Below are 5763 nucleotides of genomic sequence, written 5' to 3' on the forward strand. Positions count from 1 at the left end.
TTGCAACTCAGTGGTCGAACAAAATCTTTGATACTCTCAACCTAGCTCAATAAGGTCTTCAGCCAACCTTGACCGATAGATGCAACACAGTGAATGATAACTTTTCTTTGATCCTTATATCTGAAATACTGATTTGATCATTTGCACTCTTTCACTCTGGAATTGCTTAAGATATGGCTTGAAGATGCAGTTCCTAATTCTTCTTAAATCTAATTGGAAATGGTGGAGTCACCCACTTCTTGAGTGACATGACCATCATTTGAACTATCTTGCTCGGTAGATTTAAGAATCCACTATTGTCTCATCTACTTCTGAATTTTATCAGCTTTAGCTTTCTTTTCATCTTCAATTCTTCCAATATTCATGCAATTCTTGGCTATATGACCAAGTTCAGTAAATGTATAACATCTTATGGTTGTATCCTTCTTCTTTAGGTGATGTCTTGCATAGTTTTTCCCAGTGTGTCCATATTCTCCACAATAGTGACACCTGCAACAAGTATTGTAGTCCCAACCAAATATTGATTTGACAATTTGTTCTGCTAGATTGAATATTTTTGATTGGTATTCAGATTCCTTGTTACCTTATTTTTTGCATTTGTGACATTTGCCTTCAAATTTTGGTTTTTCTTTGCATTCATTAGCTTGACTAGGTTGATTGTAGTTGAAGCATTTACCATTGAATTTTTCATTTCCACTACTTCAAAATTTGTTTGATTTATGACCTATATTGCCACAGTGATTGCAAGTGGGTCTTTGATTCCTTTGTGCACCTTGTTTGGAGATTTACAAAAAGATTGTTAAGTCTACCCTATTAAAGGATTTATAAACTGATTCACCTATTAGGATGAAGCAATGGATCTGCTTACACCTATTTTTTGATAAGATCCCTTTTTCTACTAATCACCTGATGTGATAGATATAACATTTCTGCTCTTATATTGACCTTGCTATATTCCTTTTACTCTGCTGTTGATTCACTTTCACTATTCTCAAAATATAATACTTTCTTCATATGTGAACATCACTCTCTTTTATTTCCACACATCCATCCATACTGCAAATGATATCATACATTACATATATACCATTCCAATATTTACAATTGCAAGGTTGACAAAAACTAAGTGAACAAAATATTACAGAGTCGACCAGATAGTAGAAAACTCGAGTTCCTCAAGTTGACTTGGTGACCTTCTGATACATGGCATCCACTACATTACTCAACATTGTCATGCACTCGATAGGAGTAGAGGCTTGGTTCATACTAGCCACACAACATTTCTTGGAACTCGGTAACTATTGCTGACTCGGTAGCTATAGTGTCACTTGGTAGAAACTAACTTCTTCATTTACCTTGCTTTACTCGGTAAACACTGAGTCCTTCATTTACCTTCTTCACTCGGTAAACATTGATTCCTTTTTTTACCTTTTCACTCGATAAACACTGAGTCCTTCATTTACCTTTTTCACTTGATAAACATTTCTGAATTTCTCATTCACTCGGTATCCTCTGGAATGCTCGGTGAGAACTGTTTACCTACTAAACTAACAAAGTAACCGCTGAATGGTCAGTATACACTGTAGACTAAGTGATGAGCTAGATAAGAATTTAGAATTGAATAAGTGTTTACACTAATGAAAAATATATCATAATTCCAACAGCTATCTGTGAGAAAGAAGTAAGATGGTATTAGTATACATATTGATGATGATGTGTAAAAACTCAAACATAAGTACAGACAATATGGAAAAGAGATATTCATGATTTACTAATGAATTAAAAAATGGAATTAAAGGTAAAGGAATTATTTGATTTACAAAATAGTTACTTGACCAATTAGGGCGAACATCCTAGAAGTTTACTCTAATTTGGAAAAGTATATTGTAGTCCTATCTGATCTAGTAGAAATTTGTGAAAAGGCATGGTATTTATACAAATGATATATATTGTGAGATTATGTGTGTATTAAAATGTGAAATTTTTGTGAAGTGATATATGCAAAGCTTTTGAGAACCTGATTTTGTGATCTAAGATCAAGCTAAGGTCAAAGATCAGCTAAAAAAGGTAAAACATCTATATACTTGAGGATTAATTACTTGGTTGGGTAGTGAGCTCTTCTTGCATCCATTGTACTACAACTCCTAATATGGTTGGAAACTCCTAACAAGGATTCAAAGTCTCCTAATATGGACTCTTATGTACTAAATGCTTTCATAGACTCCTAATAAGGTCCATCCTCTAACAAGGAAAATTTATATTAGTACATCATCTAATGGCTATAATCCCCACTGGGTTTTCCCTTGGCCAGGGTTTCCCTAGTTAACAAAATAAGGTGTTATTAGTTCTCTTTATGCATGGTTATTATTACTATTCATCATTACTTGTTTACTTTCTTATGTTTGGCTCAAAGTAATAAATAATATTAGTTGGTGACAAAAATTTGTAGAATACTAAGTCACCCCCCCTCCCCCCTCTCAGTATTCCCTATTTGTAACAAAAGGATGTTAAAAACTAAAAATGGAAAAACAAAAGGGCCAGCTATATTCAAGGTGTCGATAAAAGCATATAAGCTCTAGAAGTAAAAAAATCCTAATCCAGCTGCACATAAACAAGTTGAGAGTGTTGTTTGTTAGCCTTGTGAATATAGAGGTATGCTTATCCATGTTCCTACATACAATCCTATTCATATTTTTGGTATGGTTTTCACTTAAAATTTATCCTAATGAATCTCTAAATGAATGTTCTAGTTCCCAATTAGGGTTTTGTTTTTTTAATTTTCTACCCCTAAAAAACCCTAATTTTTGTTTCACTAAGTGTTGTCCTAGAAAGCCTTTGGATAATGTTTACATAGCATGCACTTTCAAAGGAAAAAAGATGCATGGGAAAAATATTTTAAATACCCCTTTTATTTCTTCTCAAGTACCTTTTAAAAAGTTGTCGCATTATCTAACATTATCCTAAGTCTCTGAAATTATTTTAACCCAAGCTTTCATTTTAATATTTTGTGGGTTTCTATTTTTTAATAAAAATTTGATCAAGTTACAATACCCTTGATATTAAGGAGGATCAAGGGTTGTCTCTTTATTACCAAAATAAATTACAAGCTATTTACTCCTAGAGACATCGTGACAAGGCAATACTTATCTGCGGGACCCTATAAAAAGAAGTAAAGTTTCAAGAATAAAGTCTACATGATCAAATCTTCTCACAATCAATGGTGGTCACTTTGTCACCAAAGGAAGCCACAAGGTTTTTATCCTTGGTGACATAGTGATAGTCTGCCATGTGGATATGTGGTGAGACCAACCCTTGAGGAAGGCATCATGAGTTTCATGTCATTAAAGGATTTTTTGGATGTTAGATTCCAAGTGCCATGAGAGATTTATTTGAAGGAAATAAGATATTGGTCTGCACCATCAAATCTTCTCACGATCAACGGTTGTCACTTTTTCAACAAAGGAAGTTTTAAGATCTTTATGCTTGGCAACATACTGACATAAAGGAAGTGTCACGGGACCACATTTTGTATAATGCAATGATCATGTTTTCTACCATCTGATGCAAGGTTAATCGATGGTAGTTACTTTGTCACCAAAAAAAGTTTCTTGACTTTTACCCTTCACGACATAGCGAGAACCTAATGTGTGTATGAGCGCATAAATGGGTCATATGTAAGTTTCCAACAAGGAAAGAAATGACTCACATGGAAGGATTCAATTGGATTGATTGCCAACTAGGAAGGTTGAAGTTGAGTCATAAAATGTTTTATACCTTAATTGTCAGATTTTTCAAAAAATTGATGACCTATTTTTAAGTTTGAAGGGTAATGCCACTATGTTTCTCTATGATTCATTTAAGAGAATTAAATCTCCTTATGCAAAATAAAACAAGGAATATAGTGCAAACAGTCGAGAATTTCTTCATTCACATGTATTTTTTATTTTCTAGAGCCTAAATTTGTTGAAGAGATTATTTTCTTGCATGGTTTAATCATGAAAAATTTCTATATCAATGATTCATTACATAAATCAGAGAAGAAACTAGAAAGCCAAGTAAGTATCTTAGTTCGCATATAATTCAAACAATTATGATTTTTCTTCATTATTGTCCAATATGCCTCCAAAAAGGGGTTTCTCTAGGAAATTGGACTAGGGATGCCATAACTTCTAAAATATGGCCCCAATTATTTAAGAAATGGTTCTTAGTGAGGAAATTGTTTTCTGCCCATGAAAATATTTGGATTTTGATTTAGGTAAGTTAGTAGTTCTTGGGGTTTTCATGGATTCATACCTTCTCGCAACTATAGCCCAAAATTATGACCCAATAGCTAGGATGGTGTGGAGAATAGAGGGGGAATGTTTAATGAAAATCACTGCAAAAGAAATTCATGAAGTTTTTGGAATGGATCCAACCATAGACTATCATGAGGTCATTGATTTTTAGAGATTGGAGAAAGAATACTTGTCTTGTAAAGATCAGGTTAGGCAAGGGGCATTGAGATGACACTTGACCACAATTGGTAATTTGACTTTTGTTACAACATCAACTAAAGAGCCTTTCAAGAAATAATTTTTTCAATTCTAGGGCTATAGACATCTACATGACTTTGTGCAAGGTCTTTGGTGAAGGTGAACAAAAGTCTATGCCAATAAAGTTCATGTATATGATGACACAAATCTCTTCCTTTGGTGTGGATATTATTTTTTTATTTTGCATCCTATCTAGTAGAAGATGCATACATTCTTATATAAAGGTGTTACCTTCTTTGAAAAGGAAATGTTATTGAATAGAGAATATGAGGGATAATCTCTACCAGTTCAATTGTGGAGTGTAGATATGACCTAGATGTAGAGGAGGCCAATTTTGTGAGATTTGATAGATACTTCACATCTAGTTTGAGGAGCTTGTTATTAAAGGATAATCCCAGGATAACTAAGGCATTGTTAGACTTCATCAAGCCTATGGGTAAGGGTAAAAGCACAAATCTTTGTTACTGTTTGTGATACAAAAACTTGTTTTGGTCAAATCTCAATTCTCTATCAAAACTCATTTTTTTTCAAAATCTAAAAATACCCTTTTATAGATCTTAGATTCAATATCATCATTATATAAATTTTTGAGTGTTTTGATAAGTTATAATACGTTATAATCTCAAAATATTATAAGTTGATATTTCAACATTTTAGAAGATGCTCTCTCAAAAAAGGAAAAAAAAATAGTAAATCATATCAAAAAACTAAAAAAATAATATTTATCTCTAGAGGAGAGAATCCTCTTCATGAATATGTAACTTTTTTTCAAGAAGGTATAGATTTGATAGCGAATTTTTGACGGGAGGAAAAAACTGTTGGATTTTGATAAGGTCGAACTTGAGTAATTATAACAAAGAAAATATACATCAAAAATAATTATTTCTTTTTTTTTTCACTAGCTATACATGTCATCTATAAGATATTTTCAAATCAGAACAAACAAAGATGATTTGCATATACTTGTTTGACAAGAACTAAACCCTATATTTTTTACTGTTAAAAAAGGGACTTCAAAATAAAATAAAATGAATAAATTCTTACTCAAAAAATTATAAAAAATTATAGGCAGAAAATTCATCCAATTCTACACATTTCATTAGTTTACATCATCTTCATAGTTTAAACACAAATACCATTTTTTTTGTCATTAATGTTGAACTGTCACATTCTAATATCATGTTTCTTTATAAAAGGTGACACAGGTTTGTGCTTTTACCCATAACCCTAC

Source organism: Cupressus sempervirens, chromosome 1 (genome assembly GCF_028749045.1).
Source record: "Cupressus sempervirens isolate cs-2001-9-10 chromosome 1, ASM2874904v1, whole genome shotgun sequence".
In the NCBI taxonomy this organism is placed as follows: domain Eukaryota; kingdom Viridiplantae; phylum Streptophyta; class Pinopsida; order Cupressales; family Cupressaceae; genus Cupressus; species Cupressus sempervirens.